Below are 27,212 nucleotides of genomic sequence, written 5' to 3'. Positions count from 1 at the left end.
CACAAAAGAGGTCCTGATTCAGGAGCAGGGCCCTTATTTCTGTATTTTAACGAGGCCAACATTCTTTTCAGGCATTCACCAGAGACGCCTAAGGAGCGACCGAACCAATATGGCACCGGCGTAAAATTCAACTCTCGCGTCGCCCCTTTTAAACCCCAAAAAGCCGTTTCCAGACACTAGGAAAGAAATAAGTTAAAAAAAAAGGGGCTTGTAATTTCTTTTTAAAATTCAACTTTTGCCATCTTTTTTAATGTACAGGTTGAACGTCCCTTATCCGGAACCCTCGGGACCTGATCTGTTCTGGATAAGGGATTTTTCCGGATGATGGGTGGTCATGTTAAATTGGATGGTACAGGTTCTGAGCAAGGGGATATCGGGGCTGGCTGGCTTGGGGCTGGGAGTGCGGCAGAGAGATCTTGGTGGTGGTGGGGGGGTGTATCGCGGGGTCAGGCCAGCGATTGCAGGAGTCGGCAGCGAGGAAGGACTTCAATTTGTTCATGTCGGAGTTCTGCGCATGCGCCACCCGGTGGCCGGGAATGGTTCTAGATGAGGAATGGTTCCGGATAAGGGAGTTCCGGATAAGGGAGGTTCAACTTGTGTATATAATTATATATATATATATATATATATATATGATCCACGTTCTTGAACCACAGCCAGTCATGTGGTGAAGATACTCCCACAGTGCTGTTAGGGATGGAGTTCCAGGATTTTGACCCAGCGATGATGAAGAAACGGCGATAGATTTCGAAGTTGGGATGGTGTATAACTTGGAAGGTGTAAAGTCCTGTCCCTGCAGTACAGACTCACACGAGGAACATACTGAAGTCAAGGTCACTCAGGACCTGCACCTTTATTACACATCTCTCGAATGCCACACTTGCCTGAGACTTGTCCTTATATACCTGTCTGGGACAGGTATCCAGTGTCTCCTGCAAGTGCACCCCTGGTGGTAAGGTAAGCTTGTAGTTACAGATCATCACTAATTACAGTCATGTATAGCATGGTAAGACACAGTTATGTACAGTAGTGTGAGACACATGACATCACCCTCCCCCAAGGTCTTATTGTCTTTATAGGTTCAGTCTCTCAGGTGGTCTACGCTCTCGCGTGGAGCGTCATAGTTGTGGTTCAGTTGTTTGCCTTGGTGCCTGTTTTTCTTTCGGTGTGATTGCTGGTATCTCGTCTGGGCTGTCTGTTTCGTTCAGTATGATTGTTGGTGTCTCACCTGGGCTGTCTGTTGGGATTGCCCTTTCCTCAGGTTGTTCCCTCTGTCTGTCCACCAGGTGTGGTGTGAGTTCCACATTGTAGTCTGCCTCTGGTTCCGCAGTGTTGTTGGTAAATTTACTTTTGACTTGGTCTACATGCCTCCGGCAGGTTTGGCCATTGTCCATTTGTACCATCAGTAGCCTGTTTCCTTCCTTACCTGTTACTGTCCCTGCAAGTCATTTGGGACCCCTGCCATAGTTGAGCACAAACACATTCTCCCCTATCTCATTCCACCTCCCCCTCGAATTTCGGTCATGGTACTCAGTTAGCCTACGGCGCTTTGCCTCAACGATTTCATGCATGTCTGGGAGGATTAACGAGAGCCTTGTCTTTAAGGTCCATTTCATTAATAGTTCCGCGGGGGAAACTCCATTCAATGAATGCGGACGAGATCTGTATGCCAGCAGCAGTCGCGACAGGCGGCCCTGCAGCGTGGGACCTTGGATTTTGAGCATGCCTTGTTTAATGATCTGCACTGCTCGCTCCACCTGGCCGTTGGAGGCCGGCTTGAACGGTGCCGTCTTAACGTGATTTATGCCGTGGTCACTTATAAAATCTTGGAATTCTGCCCGAGTGAAGCACGGACCATTATCACTGACCAATATGTCAGGAATGCCGTGCTTTGCGAACATGGTTCCAAGGCTCTCCACAGTGGTGGAGGTGGTGCTCGAGTTTAAAATGGTGCATTCGATCCACTTTGAAAATGCATCGACAACTACGAGGAACATTTTGCCCATGAATGGGTCCGCATAGTCTACGTACACCCGCGACCACGGTTTGGTGGGCCAAGGCCAGGGGCTCAGGGGGGCCTCCCTGGGGGCATTACTGAGTTGGGCACAAATGGTGCACTGTCGGATGCAGAGCTCCAAGTCCGCGTCAATGCCAGGCCACCAGACGTGGGATCTGGCTATGGCCTTCATGAGAACGATTCCCGGGTGCTCGCAGTGGAGCTCCCGGACAAATGCCTCTGTGCCTCGCAGAGCCATAACTACTCGGCTGCCCCACATCAGGCAGTCTGCCTGTAGTGATAGTTCATGCATGCGCCTATGGAAAGGTTTGATCCCATCGGGGAAGGCATCGCTAGCCTCTGCCCAGTCACCAGTTAAGACACATTTTTTTACGAGGGATAACGTGGGATCGCTGGTCGTCCAGGCTCTGATTTGACGAGCCGTCATGGGCGAACCTGTGGACTCAAAGGCATTGATTGCCATGACCATCTCACAGTCCTGTTCATCAGACACTTCCGTGGTCGCCAGGGGTAGCCTACTAAGCGCGTCGGCACAGTAGTCTGTGCCTGGTCTGTGCCTTATGGTGTAATCCTAAGACGCCAGCATAAGAAATAAGAACATAAGAACATAAGAATTAGGAACAGGAGTAGGCCATCTAGCCCCTCGAGCCTGTTCCGCCATTCAAAAAGATCATGGCTGATCTGGCCGTGGACTCAGCTCCACTTACCCGCCCGCTCCCCATAACCCTTAATTCCCTTATTGGTTAAAAACCTATCTATCTGTGATTTGAATACATTCAATGAGCTAGCCTCAACTGCTTCCTTGCGCAGAGAATTCCACAGATTCACAACCCTCTGGGAGAAGAACTCCCCTCTCAACTTGGTCCTAAATTGGCTCCCACGTATTTTGAGGCTGTGCCCCCTAGTTCTAGTCTCCCCGACCAGTGGAAACAACCTCTCTGCCTCTATCTTGTCTATCCCTTTCATTATTTTAAATGTTTCTATAAGATCACCCCTCATCCTTCTGAACTCCAACGAGTAAAGACCCAGTATACTCAATCTATTATCATAAGGTAACCCCCTCATCTCCGGAATCAGCCTAGTGAATCGTCTCTGTAACCACTCCAAGGCTAGTATATCCTTCCTTAAGTAAGATGACCAAAACTGCACGCAGTACTCCAAGTGCGGCCTCAACAATACCCTATACAGTTGCAGCAGGACCTCCCTGCTTTTGTACTCAATCCCTCTCGCAATGAAGGCCGACATTCCATTCGCCTTCCTGATTACCTGCTGCACCTGCAAACTAACTTTTTGGGATTCATGCACAAGGACCCCAGGTCCCTCTGCACCGCAGCATGTTGTAATTTCTCCCCATTCAAATAATATTCCCTTTTACCGTTTTTTTTTCCAAGGTGGATGACCTCACATTTTCCGACATTGTATTCCATCTGCCAAACCTTAGCCCATTCGCTTAACCTATCTAAATCTCTTTGCAGCCTCTCTGTGTCCTCTACACAACTCGCTTTCCCACTAATCTTTGTGTCATCTGCAAATTTTGTTACACTACACTCTGTCCCCTCTTCCAGGTCATCTATGTATATTGTAAACAGTTGTGGTCCCAGCACCGATCCCTGTGGCACACCACTAACCACCGATTTCCAACCCGAAAAGGACCCATTTATCCCGACTCTCTGTTTTCTGTTAGCCAGCCAATTCTCTATCCATGCTAATACATTTCCTCTGACTCCGCGTACCTTTATCTTCTGCAGTAACCTTTTGTGTGGCACCTTATCGAATGCCTTTTGGAAATCTAAATACACCACATCCATCGGTATACCTCTATCCACCATGCTCGTTATATCCTCAAAGAATTCCAGTAAATTAGTTAAACATGATTTCCCCTTCATGAATCCATGTTGCGGCTGCTTGATTGCACTATTCCTATCTAGATGTCCCGCTATTTCTTCCTTAATGATAGCTTCAAGCATTTTCCCCACTACAGATGTTAAACTAACCGGCCTATAGTTACCTGCCTTTTGTCTGCCCCCTTTTTTAAACAGAGGCGTTACATTAGCTGATTTCTTATCCGCTGGTACCTTCCCCAGAGTCCAGAGAATTTTGGTAGATTATAACGAATGCATCTGCTATAACTTCCGCCATCTCTTTTAATACCCTGGGATGCATTTCAACAGGACCAGGGGACTTGTCTACCTTGAGTCCCATTAGCCTGTCCAGCACTACCTCCCTAGTGATAGTGATTATCTCAAGGTCCTCCCTTCCCACATTCCTGTGACCAGCAATTTTTGGCATGGTTTTTGTGTCTTCCACTGTGAAGACCGAAGCAAAATAATTGTTTAAGGTCTCAGCCATTTCCACATTTCCCATTATTAAATCCCCCTTCTCATCTTCTAAGGGACAAACATTTACTTTAGTCACTCTCTTCCGTTTTATATATCGGTAAAAGCTTTTACTATCTGTTTTTATGTTTTGCGCAAGTTTACTTCGTAATTTATCTTTCCTTTCTTTATTGCTTTCTTAGTTATTCTTTGATGTCGTTTAAAATTTTCCCAATCTTCTAGTTTTCCACTAACCTTGGCCACCTTATACGCATTGGTTTTTAATTTGATACTCTCCTTTATTTCCTTGGTTATCCACAGCTGGTTATCCCTTCTCTTACCGCCCTTCTTTTTCACTGGAATATATTTTTGTTGAGCACTATGAAAGAGCTCCTTTAAAGTCTTCCACTGATCCTCAGTTGTGCCACCGTTTAATCTGTGTTCCCAGTCTACTTTAGCCAACTCTGCCCTCATCCCACTGTAGTCCCCTTTGTTTAAGCATAGTACGCTCGTTTGAGACACTACATCCTCACCCTCAATCTGTATTACAAATTCAACCATACTGTGATCACTCATTCCGAGAGGATCTTTTACTCGGAGATCATTTATTATTCCTGTCTCATTACACAGGACCAGATCTAAGATAGCTTGTTCCCTTGTAGGTTCTGTAACATACTGTTCTAAGAAACAATCCTGTATGTATTCTATGATTTCCTCCTCCAGGCTACCCCGTGTGATTTGATTTGACCAATCGATATGTAGGTTAAAATCCCTCATGATTACTGCCGTTCCTTTTTCACATGCCTCTATTATTCCCTTGATTATTGTCCGCCCCACCGTGAAGTTATTATTTGGGGGCCTATAAACTACGCCCACCAGTGACTTTTTCCCCTTACTATCTCTAATCTCCACCCACAATGATTCAACATTTTGTTCATTAGAGCCAATATCATCTCTCACAAATGCCCTGATATCATCCTTTATTAACAGAGCTACCCCACCTCCTTTCCCTTCTTGTCTATCCTTCCGAATTGTCAGATACCCCTGTATGTTTAATTCGCAGTCTTGGCCACCCTGCAACCACCTTTCCTTAATGGCCACCAAATCATACCCATTTGTAATGATTTGTGCCGTCAACTCATTTACTTTATTTCGAATGCTGCGTGCGTTTACATAGAGTGTTTAATACTAGTTTTTAAACCATGAGTGCCCACCATTGAATGCGCGCCGAGGCGTTGGCGTTTATTGCCTTGCTCTCAGATCGTAGGGACGTGAGGGGCTTGTGGTCAGTTTCTAATGCGAACTTGGCTCCGAAAAGGTATTGGTGCATCTTTTTGACACCGTAAACGCACACGAGCGCCTCCTTCTCCATCATTCCGTATGCGCACTCCGCCCGCGAAAGTGACCTGGAAGCATAAGCTATGGGTTGTAATTTGCCCGCACTATTGACATGTTGTAAAACGCACTCGACCCTGTACGCTGACGCATCGCATGTGAGAACTAGCTTTTTACCTGGATCAAAGAAAGCCAAAACACTGTTGGAACACAGAAGGTTGCGTGCCTTATTGAAGGTGCGTTCCTGGGCGTCCCCCCAAAACCAATCGCACCCCTTTCTGAGTAGCACGTGGAGAGGCTCCAGCAGCGTGCTTAAATTCTGCATAAAGTTCCCAAAGTAATTGAGTAGCCCGAGAAAGGCGCGCAGTTCTGAAACATTCCGGGGCCTGGGTGCCAGGCGAATTACTTCGGTTTTGGACTCTGTTGGGCGGATTCCATCAGCGGCAATCCTTCTGCCCAAAAATTCAACCTCGGGCGCGAGAAACAGGAACTTGGATTTCTTAACTCTTAGGCCTACCTGATCCAACCGTTTTAGTACTTCCTCCAAATTGCGTAGATGCGAGTCGGTGTCCCTGCCCGTGATAAGTATGTCGTCTTGAAATACAACCGTCCCCGGGATGGACTTGAGCAGACTCTCCATGTTGCACTGGAATATAGCAGCTGCCGACCTGATGTCAAATTGGCATCGATTGTACATGAAAAGGCCTCAATGTGTGTTGATGGTGGTGAGTAGCTTGGACTCGTCAGTCAATTCTTGCATCATATACGCAGATGTGAGATCGAGTTTTCAGAAAAGTTTTCCTCTAGCCAATGTGGCAAATAAGTCCTCTGCTCTGGGCAGCGGGTATTGGTCCTGTAGGGAGACTCTGTTTATGGTAGATTTGTCGTCCCCACGGATTCGTACGGATCCATCAGGCTTCGTGACTGGGACGATGGGACTTGCCCAGTCGCTAAATTCCACGGGTGAGATAATGCTTTCCTGCAGAAGCCTGTCCAGTTCATGTTCAATCTTTTCCCTCATCACATTGGGCACAGCTCTAGCCTTGTGATGGACCGGTCTAGCATCCTGTGTGATGTAGATTTTGACTTTAGCCCCTTTGAAGGTGCCCACACCTGGCTGAAAGAGATGTTCAAATCGACTTAGAACTGTTGAGCAGGAGGTCCGTTCCTCTGATGACATGGCGTGAACATCATCCCATTTCCAGTTTAGTTTTGCCAACCAGCTTCTCCCCAGCAGTGCTGGGAGATCTCCGGGGACAATCCACAGGGGAAGTCGGTTCACTGTCCCTTTGTGTGTGACTGAGAGCATGGCGCTGCCAAGGACTGGGATGATTTCTTTGGTATAGGTCCTTAGTTTAGTGTCGACCCTTGTGAGTTTTGGTCTGTCTCTTTTGTGCGGCCACAGCTGTTCAAATTGTTGAGCGGTCATGGGAGATTGACTCGCTCCCATATCCAGCTCCATGTTGACAGATATCCCGTTGAGTCGGACCCTCATCATTATTGGAGGTGACTTGTTGTAAGAGCAGTGGCCATTGATCGTGTTGACCCGCTGTACCTCGGTGTCCCGGGTACTGTCCCCACCGTCTTCTGTTCCGCTTTCCAACCCTTCCGATTCGTATACCAGCCGAGCTGCTGTTTTTCTGCACATGTGGGCCAGATGCCCTGTATAGTCGCAGTTTCTGCAAACAGCATGCTGAAATTGACAGCCCCTTGATGAGTGCCTTCCCCCACATCTCCAGCGCAGACCGCTTCCATTGTTTCCAAAGAATGAGCTGCGTCTGGCTGATCTCTCTTGAGCTTCTCTCAGTTTGTAGTTGATTGTTCGCATTGTAGGTTGATGAGGTGTGAATGGCTGTTCATGTGGCCCTTGATGGCTTCTGGAGCCACTGCCTGCTGTTGAGGGCCTGCTCTCCTGCCTTTGTCTGTGTGTGGGGGTAGCAGCTTGTTTCACGCTGTGAACCCCTTGTTCCGATGTTTCGTTAGTTGTCGTACCCGCAGTGTAGATCAACCTCGTTTCCTCTTCTCCTGCCAGGAATGTCTGTGCAACCAGTGCTGCTGCCTCTAGGGTCAAGTTCTTGGTCTCTATGAGCTTTCGGAATATGCCTGCATGGCCTATTCCTTCAATAAAAAAGTCTCTCAGTACTTCTCTCCTTAGTTCATTGGAGAACTCACATAAGCTAGCCAACCTCCGAAGTTCCGCCACGAAGTCGGGTATGCTCTGGCCCACACAGCGTCTGTTGTTGTAGAACCTGTATCTGGCCATGTGTAGGCTGCTCCCTGGCTTCAGGTGGTCTCTTACCAGTGTGCTCAACTCTTCAAACGATTTGCTTGTTGGTTTCTCGGGTGCCAACAGATCCTTCATTAAGGCGTATGTTTTCGAGCCACAGCTGGTCAAGAGATGGGCTCTTCTCTTGTCTGCCTTATCATCGCCTAACCAGTCTTTGGTTACGAAGCTTTGCTGGAGCCTTTCTATAAAGTCCTCCCAATTATCTCCAGCATTGTATTTTTCATCTGAGCCGTTGGTCGCCATTCTGTGGATTCTGTAATCCCGTAACTCGTCGCGATTGTTAAGTCCTGTCCCTGCAGTACAGACTCACACGAGGCACATGCTGAAGTCAAGGTCACTCAGGACCTGCACCTTTATTACACAGCTCTCGAATGCCACACTTGCCTGAGACCTGTCCTTATATGCCTATCTGGGACAGGTATCCAGTGTCTCCTGTAAGTGCACCCCTGGTGGTAAGGTAAGCTTGTGGTTACAGGTCATCTCTAGTTACAGTCATGTATAGCATGGTAAGATACAGTTATGTACAGTAGTGTGAGATACATGACAGAGGGGAACTTGCAGGTGATGCTGTTCCCATGCGCCTGCTGCCCTTGTCCTTCTAGGTGATGGAGGTCGCGGGTTTGGGAGGTGCTGCTGAAGAAGTCTTGGCGAGTTGCTGCAGTGCATCTTGTAGATGGTACACACTGCAGCCACGGTGTGCCGGTGGTGGAGGGAGTGAATGTTGAAGGTGGTAGATAGGGGGCCAATCAAACGGGCTACTTTGTCCTGGATGGTTTCGAGCTTCTTGAGTGTTGTTGCAGCTGCACTCATCCGAGCAAGTGGAGAGTATTCTAGTAGACTCCTGACTTGTGCCTTGTAGATGTTGGAAAGGCTTTGGGGAGTCAGGAGGTGAGACATTCGTCACGGAATACCCAGCCTTTGACCTGCTCTTGTTGCCATGGTATTTATGTTGCTGGTCCAGATAAGTTTCTGGTCAATGGTGACCACCAGGATGCTGATGGTGGGGGATTCGGCGATGGTAATGCCGTTGAATGTCATGGGGAGATGGTTAAACTCTCGCTTGTTGGAGATGGTCATTGCCTGGCACTTGTGTGGCGCGAATGTTACTTGCCACTTATCAGCTCAAGCCTGAATGTCGTCCAGGTCTTGCTGTATGCGGGCACGGACTGCTCCATTATCTGAGGAGTTGCAAATGGAACTGAAACACTGTGCAATCATCAGCGAACATCCCCCACTTCTGACCTTATGATTGCATTAATTTATAGCACCTTTAACGGCGCTTCACAGGAGCGATTATGAAACTAAAATCTAACACCGAGCCACATAAGGAGATATTAGGACAGACTTGGTCAGTGAGATTTACCACAAATTCCCGGACAGAACCGCTGGAAAAGAAACCCAAACGGCTTAGTCCAGAACCGTGCAGGTAGCAATCCAGCTGCCTGTGCGTGTGTAAACTTCACTGTGAACGAGTGCGTTTGCACGAGTCGTGGAGGTGGGGCGGGGGGGGAGTGGGGGGAGTGGGGTGAGGGAGGGGGAACAGGCTCACACTGTGAGCTACTGACAGGCAGAGGCTGATGATTGACACATTGAAGTGCTTCTTGCAGCAGGACTCCCCTGTATCATCCACCGCGGCCATCAAATATTTAGCAGCCCTGGGACTCTGGTTTGACAGAGAAAGGGCGAAAAAGAAAAAAAAGTAATGGATTGCACCACCAGCTGCTGCTTTTCTTTCAAATAAAAGAGCATCCCCCAGCCCCCATCCTCCCCCAAGAATAAGGAACAAAAGGCAAATTTTCCCTTTTAACAAACGATATCTGCATTCATTCATCAGAGAGCTTCCATCAGTGCATTTGGAAGGAGACTTCAAGTGAGACTCTCTTGTCTTCAAAGATGAAGGTTACATTTGAAAGGGTGATTTTTCTTTCACTGCACAACGTTTTTTCAAGCGTGTGGCTTATAACAAAAAAGATGATGAATAAGCCACCGAATTATAGTTTTCCACTAAAAATGGATGGACAAAATCGTGGAACTTCGTTACCCAAAAGACTGGTCGAGCTACAGTACGCGGACGACGACTGTGTCTGCGCACATACAGAGACTGAACTCCAGGACATAGTCGACGTATTTACTGAGGCGTACGAAAGCATGGGCCTTACGCTAAACATCCGTAAAACAAAGGTCCTCCACCAGCCTGTCCTCGCCGCACAGCACTGCTCCTCGGTCATCAAGATCCACGGCGCGGCCCTGGACAACGTGGACCACTTCCCATATCTCGGGAGCCTCCTATCAACAAGAGCAGGCATCAACGACGAGATCCAACACCGCCTCCAGTGCGCCAGTGCAGCCTTCGGCTGCCTGAGGAAAAGAAAGTTTGAAGACCAAGCCCTCAAAACTGCCACCCAGCTCATTGTCTACATGTATGGCTCAGAGACATGGGCCATGTACAGTAGACACTTCAAGTCGCTGGAGAAATATCACCAACGATGTCTCCGCAAAATCCTACAAATCCCCTGGGAGGACAGGCGCACCAACATTAGCGTCCTCACTCAGGCTAACATCCCCAACATTGAAGCATTGACCACACTCGATCAGCTCCGCTGGGCAGGCCACACAATTCGCATGCCAGACACGAGACTCCCAAAGCAAGTGCTCTACTCGGAGCTCCTTCACAGCAAACAAGCCAAAGGTGGGCAGCGGAAATGCTAAAAGGACATCCTCAAAGCCTCCCTGATAAAGTGCGACATCCCCACTGACACCTGGGAGTCCCTGGCCAAAGACTGCCCTAAGTGGAGAAAGTGAATCGGGGAGGGCGCTGAGCACCTCGAGTCTCAACGCCGAGAGCGTGCAGAAATCAAGCGCAGGCAGCGGAAGGAGCGTGCGGCAAACCAGTCTGTCCCACCTTCTTTACCCTCAACGACTGTCTGTCCCACCTGTGACAGAGCCTGTGGCTCTCGTATTGGACTGTTCAGTCACCAAAGAACTCACTTCAGGAGTGGAAGCAAGTCTTCCTCGATTCCGAGGGACTGCCTATGATGATGATGAGTCTCGTGTAATAGAAATGGAATTTGATTTACTTTGTTACTATGAACCAATGGGCATAATTGTAACTGGAGAGTATTGTAGAACACAATCCCCAAGAAGCTAATAAGCATCTGAGAATCATACAGCACAGAAGGAGGCCATTCGGCCCATCGTGCCTGTGATCTTTGAAAGAGCGATCCAATTAGTCCCACTCCCCCCTTACTCATTCCCCACAGCCCCGCAAGGTTTTACCTTTCAACTGTACATCTGTTGTGTATGCAATAACTGTTAGACTGAGCACTGTTTAACTCCAAGAGGTATGACCTTGGCTCTGCTTTATTAAGGCCCAAAGTGACTAATATACAAAATGGCTGGCCTTTTATACTTGGGCTGCACACACGTGCGTGCAGCCCAATGGCCTCCAACAGTGACGCCATCTAGTGGCTAGTGATCCCAAAAGTACATACATGACAACATCCAATTTCCTTTTGAAAGGAAATGACCAATCACTTGTATCTGTGGGTGTGTGTGTATATTTATAAATATATGTGTGTGTGTGTGTGCCTGCAATTTTCCCACCATGTAACCAAGTTACCTTAGACAGACCACTTCGAACCTAACCAGTTGCATTTGCCTTGGCTCACAGTGTCAGGGAGTTGACAACAACAGCGTGCATTTATATCGAATCATCGGATGATACAGCATGGAAGGAGGCCATTCTGCCCGCGGCACCTGTGCCACTTCTTTGACAGAGTTAGCCAATTAGTTTCACACCCCTGGCTCTTTCCCCGTAGCCCTGTAATTTTTTTCCTTTCATGTATTTATTGAATTCCCTTTTGAAAGTTACGATTGAATCTGCTTCCATTTCCCCCTCAGGCAGCGCGATTTCCAGATCGCAACAGCTCGCTGCGTAAAATGTTTTCCTCACGCCGCCTCTGGTTCATTTGCCAATCATCTTAAATCTGTGTCCTCTGGTTACCGACCCTTCTGCCACTGGGAACAGGTTCTCGTTATTTACTCTATCGAAACCCCTCATGGTTTTGAACACTTCGATCAAATCTCCTCTTAACCTTCTCTGCCCCAAGGACAACAACCCCAGCTTCTCCAGTCGCTCCACATCACTGAAGTCCCTCATCCTTGGAATCATTCCCGTAAATCTCTTCTGCACCCTTGAACACAATATTCCAGCTGAGGCCTAACCAATGTTTTATAAAGGTTTAACATAACTTCCTTGCTTTTGTACTCTGTATCTCAATTTATAGAGACAGGGATCCCATATGTTTGTTTTAAACAGCCTTCTCAACTTGACTTGCCACCTTCAAATATTTGTGTACATACGTAGAAAAATAGAAACATAGAAAATAGGTGCGGGAGCAGGCCATTCGGCCCTTCGAGCCTGCACCACTGGCTGATCATGCAACTTCAGTACCCCATTCCTGCTTTCTCTCCATACCCCTTGATCCCTTTAACCATAAGGGCCACATTGTCCGCCTATGACTATGTTATCCGCCACAGACCAGGCACGGAGAACTGTGCTGATGCCCTCAGTCGGCTACCATTTTAATTGTACCATTTCGTTTAGATTGTCCCTCCTCATACTTCCAACCAAAATGTGTAGTTTCACACTTCTCTGCCTTAAACTGCATCTGCCATGTACTTGCCCATTTCACCAGTCTGTCTCTGTCCTCCTGAAGTCTACTACTACCCTCCTCACTGTTTACTACATTTCGGAGTTTCACTTCATCTTCAAACTTTGAAATTATGCCCTGTCTCCCCAAGTCCAGGTCATTAATATATATCAAGAAGTGCATATAGCATCTTTAATGGGTCAGCCATTTAGGACTGAGATGAGGAGAAACTTCTTCACTCGGAGGGTGGTGAATCTCTGGAATTCTCTACCCCAGAGGGCTGTGGAGGTTCAGTCTTTGAGCATATTCAAGACAGAGATTGGTAGATTTTTGGATATTAAAGGAATCAAGGGATATGGGGATAGTGCAGGAAAGTGGAGTTGAGGTCGAAGATCAGCCATGATCTTATTAAATGGCGGAGCAGGCTCGAGGGGCCGAATGGCCTACTCCTGCTCCTATTTCTTATGTTCTTAATGTAGTAAAATGTCCTAAAGCGCTTCACAAGAGCGTCATCAGACAAAATCAGTCCCGTTTGCACCGCATAATTTCCAGAGCAACACAAGATTGGCTGCACTTGGCAACGGGTGGTTGCTTGGATGTTGCAATGGTGACTTCAGTCTCTGGCTGCCGGCCCTCAGTGCTGGTGGGGGCGCGGGGGGGGCTAGTGGGGAGAGCGAGGGGAGTGGGGGAGGGGAGAAGCAGCATTGCACTGGCTGAGCCAAGCTGCTGCCAAAATACTCGGCACTGCCGTGGCCGGCTCTGCGGGCTCAAGGGATGGTTCTCCGCGCCGCCAGAGAGGGGAAGCCTCTTCTCATTTACCTTACAGGGCTGCCGTTGTCCACAATATCGTGTGGTAAATGCAGCCATACACAAAGAAAGACTTGCATTTGTATAGCGCCTTTCACAAGCCTCAGGACATCCCACTTACAGCCAACAAAGTACTTTTGAAGTGTAGTGACTGTAAGCTCCCACAAACAGCAATGTGATAATGACCAGATAATCTGTTTTTAGTTGATGCTGATTGAGGGATGAATATTGGCCAGGACACCGGGGAGCACTCCCCTGCTCTTCTTCAAAATAGTGTCATGGGATCTTTTATGCCCACCCAAGCGGGCAGATGGGGGCCTCGGTTTAATGTCTTATTTAAAAGACGGCGCCTCCGACAGTGCAGCACTCCCTCAGTAATGCACTGGGAATGTCTGCCTAGAATTGGTGTAAAGTTTAGAGCTGTTGCTCCGAGGCAGGGTGCCCCTGGAGATGGAGCACGCGGTGTCCACCGGTACGCTTGCGGCCTTCTGCAAGAGGTGGGCGCCGGAGGGACTGGAGTGCATCATCACCCCTGGCAACCAAATTCTAATTTGATCTGTTTACTGTCAAAATTTTAATTTGTTTAATGTCGGTTTTGGTGCCCTCCCTTTAATCAGGAGGCATTTGATTTACAGGTGCAACTAAAATAATTGTAGAGCTGTTGTATCATGAGTGGCTTAGCCAGTCACGTGATGTTCACAAGACTCAATAAAACCCCAGTCCGTTGGGTCTAGGTCGTCCACGATGAGGTATGCAGTTGTGAGCTTGGTGGATGAACTGGTAAACATGCAGTGTGATTGTTAAACCTTTGTTAATAAACCAACTAATTCGTAAAAGCAATGTTAATTCTTAAGCAAACGGCCCATGAAGCAAATACATTACAGTGCTCAAATCTCTGGAGTGGGGCTTTTAATCTTGTAACCTTCTGCCTCAGAGGGACGTGTGCTACCCACTGAGCCAACAAACCCTCTTGGAAAGTCTGCACTCTCAACAAAAGAAAATAATGTCCACTTGATAACTCAGAAGTTCAATTCAAACTATTCGATATTAAATTTGCTGCTGCCGAGAGAGCTTTGGAGATCACACATCACTTCTCATTTAAAAAACAGCGACACTTTTCTTATGAGAGGAAACGCTTGTCTGTGAGACACATACCAGAAAATCACTTGTCCCAATTAAATTTGAAGTGCTTCAGCTGCAGCTGAAATTATGCCAAATGCTCCAAACAATTTTACAAAAAGCTGAATTGCCTCCTCTCGACTCGGTCGAGGCAACCTCTGGGTTTAATATCTCCACAGTGTTCTCCGTGGTTCGGACCTCATATTGAATAATTCAAGCTGACAGTCCAGTCTGAGGCTCAGAGTAACTCGCTCTTTCACTGTACTTTGTCCCCTTTACCTCAGTCGGTGCATCAGTCTGCGCCAACCTGCCCCTTTGGGTCTGAATATTTGAATGGCTCGCACAGCGCCTTGGAAAATTGAAAAGCTCCTGCCATAAGAGGGATTTACGGATGATCAAAGTCTCAATAAGCATCCCTGTTGTGCAAGCCATACTTTGAATGTGATGTTTGCAGGCGTGATTTCCATCTGGACGTTGATCGGACAATAGCCACTCCTCAGGGCAAAGGGGTTGAATGCCACTCTTCAGGGCGGTGTGTGTGTGTTATGTCTTCAGATGCTTTAATAATAACTCCACGAGACAATGTGTTGTGCTTGAACTGTAGTGACCTTAGTCCATTTAATGTAACTCCAGAGTGAGGATCACACATGGTGGCCTGCCTTTTATACTAGGCCTGGCACACCTGTACAGGTAAACTACAAGTCTCCCACTGCAGTGCCCTCTGGTGACACACCTTGTAACAGCACAAGCAGTAACCATGTAGGATACATGACAGTGCGAACAACTTTGTTCAGTTACAAGCTGCAGATACGGCAGTAAGTTTCTGTTTCCCGTCATTGCTTCGGTTTCAATTTCTATTCTCGCTCCAGGCATTTCAGAGTCTGGTGCTGCAGACACCACTGTAAACTGGATTGGACGTCATCAGGGTCCAGTTTGCTGATTGGAGCGTGGTCAGGTACAGCAGGAGCGGCGAGGTCGGGGCGAAGAAGCGACGAGTGATCGTGGAGCGACGTGATCGGAGCCCAGGAGAGACGTGAGTTCGGGGTCCTGAAGAGTTGTGGGCCCAGGGGCAGCACGGGCCCAGCCCACACTGCGATATGTGTGCGCACTAGGTCCATGCAGCAGAGCTGGTCTCCAGTCGCCTTGGGCAACCCTTGCCACTGGACCAAGACTCAGCTCTGTCAAGCCCCGTGTGGTGGCTTAAAAAAATCCACGCACAGGCATCTTCCACCCTTCAATATGTAGTTTGGGATCCGGAATATTAGGTGCTTCATCGAAACACCTGTGAACTCATCCTTTTTTGGCTTGGAAGCAAGTTATCCTCGATACGAGGGACTGCCTATGATGATGATGGTGGTGCCAGACCTGCGTTAGCTGAGATCAGCCAGGGGAGCAATAGGGAAGAGAAATATCAGCCACATTTTCATTCTTCCTTGCTCCCCCCGTCCTCCATTCTTGCTCTTGGAAAGCACGCACGCACGACATTGAGCGGAGAGGAGATTGGGTGTGAAGCGTGATGCCTTACACAGTCAAACAGTCTGCTGATACTTACCACCTGGGCTCACCAGTGAAGTGCAGCCATTTCAACTAGAGGGGTTGCCTACATCTGTGGGACTGTATTCCCCACCCTCATCATTCAAGAGAGATGGGTGATTGAAAAATCACTCGCAGTAGCAAATGAGAGAGTAGACATTATGGCGAATGCAAGGCAGACAGCATTGACAGATTGGGGAAAGACGAAATCTCGTGCGTGCGATGGGCTGGGGGGGATCAGCTGATAGGAGACCTGAGCAACAGTCCCAAGTTGCTCCAGGGCGAAGTGATAGGCCGCAGGTTTATGCTAAGTCAACGCGAACAATACATGCACTGATGTTGTGCCGTATTGTGTCAGGATGCTTCACATGGCAAGTTCATTTACGTGGATAAGCAGAGCAGTGGTTCTCTCAATCCGCAATGAGGTGAATGAGCCGTTACTGGTGGGGCCAATTGACCCTTTTGGGCGCCAGACTGGCGGAGTTCTCCCGCCTGACAGGTGGGTGACGAGGTCCGAATCCTTTTGTGCTTCGAACTACTACAACAACAACAACTTATATTTATCATCATCATCATAGGCGTCCCTCAGAATCGAGGAAGACTTGCTTCCACTCTTAACATGAGTCCTTAAGTAGTTGTACAGTCCAATACGAGAACCACAGTCTCTGTCACAGGTGGAACAGATAGTCGTTGAAGGTAATGGTGGTGGGACTGGTTTGCCGCACGCTCTTTCCGCTGCCTGCGCTTGCTTTCTGCATGCTCTCGGCGACGAGACTCGAGGTGCTCAGCGCCCTCCCGGATGCGCTTCCTCCACTTAGGGTGGTCTTGGGCCAGGGACTCCCAGGGGTCAGTGGGGATGTTGCATTTTATCAGGGAGGCTTTGAGGGTGTCCTTGTAACGTTTCCTCTGTCCACCTGGGGCTCGTTTGCCGTGAAGGAGTTTCGAGTAGAGCGCTTGCTTTGGGAGTCTCGTGTCTGGAATGCAAACAACGTGGCCTGCCCAGCGGAGCTGATCAAGTGTGGTCAGTGCTTTGATGCTGGGGATGTTGGCCTGGCCGAGGATGCTGATGTTGGTGCGTCTGTCCTCCCGGGGGATTTGTAGGATCTTGCAGACTGGGGTCAAACAAGGCTGCGTCATCGCCCCAACTCCGCAACCCTCTTCTCAATCTTCCTCACTGCCATGCGCCACCTCACAGTTGACAAGCTCCCCGCTGGAGTGGAACTAAACTAACCAGTGGGAAGCTGTTCAACCTACGCCATCTCCAGGCCAGGTCCAAGACCACCCCAACCTCTGTCGTCGAGCTACAGTTCGCGGATGACGCCTGCGTCTGCGCACATACAGAGGCTGAACTCCAGGACATAGTTGACGTATTTACTGAGGCGTACGAAAGCATGGGCCTTATGCTAACCATCCGTAAGACAAAGGTCCTCCACCAGCCTGTCCTCGCCGCACAGCACTGCCCCCCAGTCATCAAGATCCACCGCGCGGCCCTGGGCAACATGGACCACTTCCCATATCTCGGGAGCCTCCTATCAACAAGAGCAGGCATCAATGACGAGATCCAACACCACCTCCAGTGCGCCAGTGCAGCCTTCGGCCGCCTGAGGAAAAGAGTGTTTGAAGACCAGGCCCTCAAAACTGCCACCAAGCTCATGGTCTACAGGGCTGTAATAATACCCGCCCTCCTATGTGGCTCAGAAACATGGACCATGTAGAGTAGACACCTCAAGTCGCTGTAGAAATACCACCAACGATGGTCTCTGCAAGATCCTTGTATTTATGTAGCGCCTTTAATGTAGTGAAATGTCCCAAAGCGCTTCACAGGAGGATTATGAGATGAAAAATTGACACCGAGCCGCGTAAGTAGAAATTAGGGCAGGTGACCAAAAGCTTGATCATAGAGGTAGGTTTTAAGGAGCGTCTTGAAGGAGGAAAGAGAGGCAGAGAGGTTTAGGGAGGGAGTTCCAGAGCTTGGGGCCTAGGCAACAGAAGGCACAGCCACCGATGATCGAGCGATTATAATCAGGGACGCTCAGGAGGGCAGAATTAGAGGAGTGCAGACATCTCGGGGGGTTGTGGGGCTGGAGGAGATTACAGAGATAGGGAGGGGCAAGGCCTTGGAGGGATTTGAAAATAAGGTTGAGAATTTTGAAATCGAGGGGTTGCTTAACCGGGATATTGGGCGGCATGGGCACCGTGCCAGCCCACAGGTCGGTCCTGGGAAGGGTGGGGGCAAATGCAGAATGGGGGGGAAGGGGGTGGAGGGATTAGTGAGCCCAGGTCGGCAGTGAATTGTAGAATTTTTAGGAGTCAGAGGGAGCTCTCCGCCTCCCCCTGGCCCCACAAAAATATAACACTAGAAACTTTCTCCGGTCTACTTTTGCAACAGCCAGCGGAGGTCCCTTTAAGAACCATTGTTCCTGCCGCTCAACGGCATAAGACAGAGAGACGTGCGCAGCGCACTTATCTGGTCACGGGACCCTGAATATTGAAATCAGGGTCTGAACTTCCTCATAGGGCCCCGATTGCATAATCAAGAGGCCTACCACCTGAAATAGGTGAGAGCTCCAATTGCCCAAAGGAAGGTCCCTTTAAAATGGCAGAGGGGATAATAAGGACATAAGAAATAGGTGCAGGAGTAGGCCATTTGACCCCTCGAGCCTGCTCTGCCATTTAATATCATGGCTAATCTGATCATGGACTCAGTTCCACTTCCCTGCCCGCTCCCCATAACCCTTTACTCCCTTATCGCTCAAAAATCTGTCTATCTCCGCCTTAAATATATTCAATGACCCAGCATCCACAGCTCTCTGGGGCAGAGAATTCCACAGATTTACAACCCTCTGAGAGAAGAAATTCTTCCTCATCTCAGTTTTAAATGGGCGGCCCCTTATTCTGAGACGATGCCCCCCTAGTTTTAGTTTCCCCTATGAGTGGAAATAGCCTCTCTGCATCCACTTTGTCGAGTCCCCTCATTATCTTATATTTTTCGATAAGGTCACCTCACATTCTTCTGAACTCCAATGTGTATAGGCTCAATCTACTCAACCTATCCTCATAAGTCAACCCCCTCAACTCTGGAATCAACCTAGTGAATCTTCTCTGAACAGCCTCCAATGCAAGTATATCCTTCCTTAAATGCGGAGACCAAAACTATACACAGTACTCCAGGTGTGGCCTCACCAATACCCTGTACAGTTGTAGCAGGACTTCTCTGCTTTTATACTCCAACCCCTTGCTACTCTGTTACTCGGTCGGTAAATCTGCTAACCCCATTACCGTTACCGTCCTATTAATTGCCGACTTGGCCAGGCAGAATTTGGTCCCAATCTGTTCACGGTTGGCCGTGTGGAATTTTGACCAAGACACTTTCTGGCCTTCTTCAAGTCGTGTCACAATACCTTTAGCACGCACCCGCACAGTGTCTACTTCAGCAGGAGCAGCGAGAGACTGTGGAGGGATGTAATCGGGGCCCAGGAGAGGCGTGAGTTCAGGCCCAAGGCCCAGGGGCAGCACGGGCCAGCCCACACTGTGCTATGTGCGCGCACTAGGTCCGTGCAGCAGAGCTGGTCTCCAGTCGTCTTGGATAACCCTTGCCACTGGACCAAGACCTAGCTCTGTCAAGCCTGTGTGGTGGCTGGTGTGCAACGGCCATCACACGTTAAAAAAATCCACCCTTCAAGATGTAGTTCAGGACCTGGAATATTAGGTCCTTCATTGAAACACCTGTGAACTTTTTTTGGCGTGAAAACAAGTCATTCTTGTTTCGAGGGACTGCCTAGGATGATGCCTTCAACTTCTAATCCAAAGGATGAGATTTCCAGTGGTTCAGTCCCTCCCCTCGGGTGCTGCACTGGAGTGTCGGCCTAGACTATGGGCCAAAATCCTGGAAAGCCACTCAAACCCACAGCCTTCTGGCCCAGAGGCGAGAGAGTATCACCAACAGAACCAAACCGAGGCTCATAGAGTTACATTGAGTCTACAGCCACAGAAACAGGCCATTCGGCCCAATAGATCCATGGCGATGTGTATGCTCCACATGCGCTTCTTCCCATCCCTCTTCAACAAACCCGAACAGCATATTCTTCGATTCCTTTCTCTCTTATGTGCTTATCTAGCCTCCCCTTAAATGTATCTGTACTATTCGCTTCAACCACTCCCTGTGGTAGTGAGTTCCACATTCTCACCACTCCTTGGGTAAAGAGGTTTCTTCTGAATTCCCTATTTGATTTCTTGGTGACTATCTTATGTTGATTTTTTTTTTGTTTAAAAAGCAAACCAAGCACTGGGATTCATTTCTGGAGGGATAGAATTGAAAAGCAGTGAAGTCATGTTAAACTTGTAAAGATCCTTGGTTAGACCACACTTGGAGTACTGTGTGTACAGTTCTGGTCTCCTATGATTTTGTTCTTCCCCACAAGTGGAAACATTCTCTCTGTATCCATTCTATCAAAACCTTTCATAAATTTAAAGACCTCTATTAGGTCACCCCTCAGCCTTCTTTTTTTAAGAGAAAAGAGACCCAGCCTGTTCATCTTTTCCTGATAGGTATAACATCTCAGTTCCGGTAACATCCTTGTGAATCTTTTTCGTGCCTCTATATCCTTTTTGCTATGCGGAGACCAGAACTGTACACACAGAACTCCAAGTGTGGTCTAACCAAGGATCTTTACAAGTTTAACATGACTTCACTTCTTTTCAATTCTATCCCTCCAGAAATGAACCCCAGTGCTTGGTTTGCTTTTTAAACAAAAAAAAATAATCCAAGTTCATAATCTAGGCGAGATGTCAAACCCACAAGACAGCAAATCATTTGGAGAGTCATTCTCGGCTGCTTTCACCTACCCCATGCCCCGGCACCTAGCTCCTGACCAACACTTCGCATAGCACAGAGACCCGGAGTAACACAGAAACCCAAGATTCATTACTGTAAGAGCGTACAGGGACAAGAAGCCAAAGATTAACTGTTCCGCCATTCTCCGCAACATGGAAAAGAGGAGAAGAAAAGATCTTTACAGTTATAATTGTACTGAGCCCACGACATTGTTTTATTAAGAGGATATTGACTTAAATTGAAATGAGGTGAACTCGGGGGCCTTGTGGCTAATGTCCCCAAGGTACCGTCAGTCCCAGATCTCAGATCTCCACAAAAAGTCGATAACCAATTACACTGCACTAAAATAAAGGGACTCATTAGCGCAGATCAACTTTATTGCTGAATTGAAGAGGCACGAGGTAATAACGTGTCACAGCTTAATACCAACGTAACTCAGTGCAGTGGAGTAATTTATTAAATAAAAAGCAGAAAAGTGTCTGGAAAGACTCAGCAGGCCAGGTAGCATCTGTGGAGAGAGAGACAGAGTTAATAGTTCGGGTTGTTTCAGTGACCTCTTGTCAACGACCTTTTGTCCTTTAATATCTCTGGCCTTCCACCCTCCCACAAACCTTTCCGTTTTGTTCTCCCTTCCCTGCCACCCTTTCCCTGCCTCTGTACTTGCTTAAAAGCGGTTACATCGCTAACTTCTTCCAGTTCATCGACCTGAAGCACTGTTTCTCTCTCTCCACAGAAGCTGCCCAAGTAATGCCAGCAATTTTTGTATCTATTTCAGATTTCCAGTATCCGCAGCATTTTGCTTTTGTAATTAGTGTAATTTATTCATCTGGGCTGTGTCAAAGAAGAACGTTAGAAGCAGAGTACATATAAGCATAAGAAAGAGGAGCAGAAGTGAGCCATTCGGCCCCTTGAGCCTGCTCGAGATGGTGGCCTTCTTCCTCAACTGCACTTGCCCGCACTCTCCCCATATCCCTCGATTCAGAGCTTGGCCATATTTAATTATTGGTGGACTCCAAACAGTGTGGGGTTGAAGATCAGTTTCTTACACCGCCCATTACTACCGGAGACGGGCGGTTCAGTACTTACCGGTGGCAGTGACCGGGTTCCTGGTCTGTCGGGAACTTTCGTTGGGCGGTGGCGGCAAGACGTACCGCTGCGCACTCGGCCGCCACCCACGTGGTGACATCATCGAGCACGCAACGCCCCCTTGGCGCCGCCACTGGGGCATTAACTGAGTATGGTGGCCTTACCGGCAGGCATCCGTACAGCCTGGGAAAGGTAACAGGACATCGGGGATCCAGGAGCGGTAATGTTCAGGGATCAAGGTAAGTGGTTATGTTTATTTTTTTAACATTTAAGTATTAATGGTATTTTATAGTCTCTTGAACACTCTTAATTCAACTTAACTCTATTTATTTGGGAGAACTCAGACAGCCATGAGCCATGTGGAGCTTAAGATGGCGTTCCTTCAAAGAACCTCTCTCTCAAAACAGCTCCCTATACATCCTAGCTAGAGGGCGATATATATTATAATTGGTACCTCCTAGCTAGAGGGCGCTATACATTATATCGGTTCCTCCTAGCTAGAGGGCGCTATACATTATATCGGTACCTCCTAGCTAGAGGGTGCTATACATTATATTGGTACCTCCTAGCTAGAGGGCGCTATACATTATATCGGTACCTCCTAGCTAGAGGGCACTATACATTATATCGGTTCCTCCTAGCTAGAGGGCGCTATACATTATATCGGTACCTCCTAGCTAGAGGGTGCTATACATTATATCGGTTCCTCCTAGCTAGAGGGCGCTATACATTATATCAGTGCCTCCTAGCTAGAGGGCGCTATACATTATATCAGTACCTCCTAGCTAGAGGGCGCTATACATTATATCGGTTCCTCTTAGCTAAAGGGTGCTATACATTATATCGGTACCTCCTAGCTAGAGGGCGCTATACATTATATCGGTACCTCCTAGCTAAAGGGTGCTATACATTATATCGGTACCTCCTAGCTAGAGGGCGCTATACATTATATCGGTGCCTCCTAGCTAGAGGGCGCTTTACATTATATCGGTACCTCCTAGCTAGAGGGCGCTATACATTATATCGGTTCCTCTTAGCTAAAGGGTGCTATACATTATATCGGTACCTCCTAGCTAGAGGGCGCTATACATTATATCGGTGCCTCCTAGCTAGAGGGCGCTTTACATTATATCGGTACCTCCTAGCTAGAGGGTGCTATACATTATATTGGTACCTCCTAGCTAGAGGGCACTATACATTATCTTGTTACAAATGGGACCAGTGAGGAAGTGTAGGTGTGGGTGAGAGAAAGTGTGTGAAACATTTTTTTTTTAACTGGCATGCCGGCAGTCTACCGTCAGGAAATTTGGTCGGCCTCCTGAGATACCGTTGGCGCCCAAGGGTGAGTGCGTAACGTCACTTTTACCGCTGCTCGCTCATCTTTGGGGAACAAAACTGAAATTTGCACTTTGAGGTGGCACCTACTGACTGGCGTTAAAATCAGCACTCAGCCAGTGACACCACCTCAAAAACAGCGGGACCAAATTTCGACCCCCTTTATGCCCAAAAAGGATCCAAGATGGCCTCCCATGTGTCACTGTTCCATGAAGAAATCGGCCCCATCTCATTACCAGATCGGTCAAGGCATCGCTTAGGGATTCAGAGTGAGAGCGAGAGTGTCGACTGAACCATGGGTTGAAGGGGCGGGGGCAGGGCCGGTAATTGTACACTTCTGAGGGGGTGGGGGGGGGTCAGTTGTATCCCACTCCAATTCTCAAGTCCCTCTGGTTGCCCACCCACCAGGATTGTCTTGGAGTCTCCAGAAATTAAAGATAAATCTCCAGGACACGGATGCAAGCAAACCCAGGAGAAAAATCCATGGCCCAGAAATCGCGGCCTCCCCAGGTCCTTACGGAGTGTTTACAGACCCGGAAAAAGGCATCGGAAAAGCCAGTTTTTGAATGCACATGCGCTGAAAACCAGCTTTTCCGATCTGTCAAGTTTCTGGCTTGACAGATCATCCGCATCTCGGGAGGGAGAACATTTGCATGGACAGGATGGCGGGATTTACCCATATCTTGCCCAGCAAATGTCCTCAAAACTCTTGCGCCTGATGAAAGCAGGAGCATAGCCGACTGTTACAGGCATAAGAGTTTTAAAACACACAAAACATTTTAAAACAAAGTCATATAAACACATTTTATTGTTAAAATCCCTCCCCACTATAGTAAGTTTATTTTAAAGCATAATTAAAAAAACTTTATATAAAATCAGGAAAATATATATTTTTTAAATACATTAATAACTTTAATTTAAATTAATAAAAATATGTTGTGCATTTTTTCTATCTTTTATTAGTGTTTTGAGGGTGTTTCTCATTGATAGTAATGGGAGTTTCGGACTTACGAAACTCCTATTACTATGAATGAGAATATACTGATTGGCTGCCCAGAGCCATGTGACTCCAGCTCCAGGCCTGCGCATGTCCTGACTGGGAACTCGCGTGGCCGCAGCAACTTCAGGTTGCTGCGCATCATCTCTCCTATTTTTAGTCGAATGTCCGCGGGAACAAGAAATAGGGATTTCTGGGCTATTGAGGCACTAAAAGATGTGTTTAAAAAAAAAATGATGAACACTTTCATTCATTGTTACAAAAATATCGACGATGGGAAAAAACAGCTGTTTGACCGGGTGGGGATGGTTGGTGGCGAGGAGTCATGTGATGAGACCTCCAGGAATACATCCAATCAGAGTTGGTGACCCTACAAGCGCTGTTTGATGCTGTCACACCAAACATGGAGGCTGTAATGTATGCACCTGTGAGTATGCTCACAGGTTTGTAGAGCTGTTGCCACCCGGTGCACGGGGGAGCAGGCAGGTCGGAGGGCCTCCTCGTAGGACTGCTCCTGGGCCTGGCCAAGGTGGTCGTTAACCGGAACAAGCAATGGGCGGTCAAGGACGCGGTCAGCCCGACTACCTGCCTCTCTTCCGCGGCTACCTTCGAGCCAGGGTGCCCCGGGAGATGGAGCACGCGGTGTCCACTGGTACGCTCGTGGCCTTCCGCGAGAGGTAGGCACCCGAGGGACTGGAGTGCATAATTTCAACAGGGAACAACATTTTAATTGAATTCAATTTGTAAGGTTCCCTTTAATAATTATTGGTTATTTTGTGAATTGTTGTGTCCTTTACAAAAGGGGGCACTTAATTTAAAGTTATTTTAAATAGTTGTAGAGCTGTGCATTGTGAGCGACTTAGTCAGTCATGTGATGTTCACAAGACTCAATAAAACTCCAGTCAGTTGGGTCTAGGTCATCCACAATGAGGTATGCAGTTGTGAGCCTAGTAGATGAACTGGTAATGTGTAGTGTGACTGTAGCTGGACCTGTTTCTGGCTGGAGTGCAGATCACCTCTGTAATGTATTTGCTTCATGGGTTCTTTGCTTAAGAATTCATAGCAACACATTTGCTATTAAGAATGAGTTGGTTTATTAACAATAGGTTTAACAATTACACTACGCATTACCAGTTCATCCACCTGGCTCACAACCACCTGGCTCATCGTGGATTCCCCGAACCCAACTGGGTGGGGTTTTATTGAGTCTTGGTGAAGATCACATGACTGGCTAAGCCACTCACAACTCAACAGCTCTACAAACCTGTGAGCATGCTCACAAGTGCATATATTACAACCTCTTCCAGAAGGAGAGGTACCGCGGGGAATTTGAGGCCAGAGTGATCTCCTGGTCTAGTTTCCATTGCCATGATGGGTCGGAGAGAAATGTCCCAGATTTTTTTTCCCAAGTCGGCCTGGGTTTTTTTAATTGGGTTTTTTAGCCTCTCCCAGGAGATCACGTGGTTTTGGGTGGGGTGGAGAGTGTATATTATGATACACAAGGTATCGCAATTGTGTTGGGTGGGCTCAATGGACCAGAGGGTCTTTACCGGTCTATGTTCGTATGTGTAATGTATGCATGTGTGAGCATGCTCACAGATTTGTAGAGCTGTTGCATTGTGATTGGCTGAGCCAGTCTTGTGATGTTTGCAAGGCTCAATAAAACCCCAGTCAGTTGGGTCTGGGTCATCCACGATGAGGTATGCAGTTGTGAGCCTAGTGGATGAACTGGTAATTTATCGTGTGATTATTAATAAACCCACTAGTTCTTAATAACAATGTGTTGCTATGAAACATTTCATGTCACTCTCAAAGCCTCCTTGATAAAGTGCAACATCCCCACCAACACCTGGGAGTCCCTGGCCAAAGACCGCCCAAAGTGGAGGAAGAGCATCCGGGAGGGTGCTGAGCACCTCGAGTCTCGTCGCCGAGAGCATGCAGAAAGCAAGCGCAGGCAGCGGAAGGAGCGTGCGGCAAACCAGTCCCATCAACCTTTTCCTTCAACCACTCTCTGCCCCACCTGTGACAGAGACTGTAATTCCCGTATTGGACTGTACAGCCACCCGAGAACTCACTTTTAGAGTGGAAGCAAGTCTTTCTTGATTTCGAGGGACTGTCTATGATGATAAATGTGTTGTGTGATTGCTATTAAGAACTAGTTGGTTTATAAACAATGTGTTGCTATGAATTCTTAAGCAAAAAACCCATGAAGCAAATACATTACAGTATGTTAAGTAATCAAGTCTGGTTTAAGGCATCCCTTCAGTGGAACAGCCACCAGCAAGACACCAGGAAATCTGAAACTGTTCAGGTTAGGGAAGCACTGCCCTCTGCTGGTGGAGCTGACGTTCCAGCTGGCAAAAGTTCCCCAGCATTCAGTGCATGCAAACAGTGTCACATATAGGAGATGTACGTCACTGAACAGAAGGATTGCAGGATTTGTTATGCAAGAGTCACCCACACAGCCCATCTCATTTCTAACATCTTTTCGTAAAATGATCCTGAATCATAAGAACGCCCCTCGAGCCTGCTCCATCATTCAATGAGATCATGGCTGACCCTCTACCTCAAATCCACCTTCCCGCACTATCCCTTTATCCCTTAATTCCCCCAAATTTATCGACTTCGGTCTTGAACATACTCAACGACTGAACATCCACAGCTCTCTGGGGTAGAGAATTGTAAAGATTCACAATCCTTTGAGTGAAGAAATTTCTCCTCATTTCAGTCCTAAATGGCCGAACCCTTATTTGGAGACTGTGACTCCTGGTTTTAGATTCCCCAGCCAGGGGAAACATTTTCTAAGCATTAAACCTGTTAAGCCCTTTAAGAATTAACATAGAAACATAGAAAATAGGTGCAGGAGTAGGCCACTCGGCCCTTCGAGCCTGCACC

This window comes from Pristiophorus japonicus, chromosome 8 (genome assembly GCF_044704955.1).
Source record: "Pristiophorus japonicus isolate sPriJap1 chromosome 8, sPriJap1.hap1, whole genome shotgun sequence".
Taxonomy (NCBI): domain Eukaryota; kingdom Metazoa; phylum Chordata; class Chondrichthyes; family Pristiophoridae; genus Pristiophorus; species Pristiophorus japonicus.
This window is presented reverse-complemented; position numbering follows the sequence as displayed.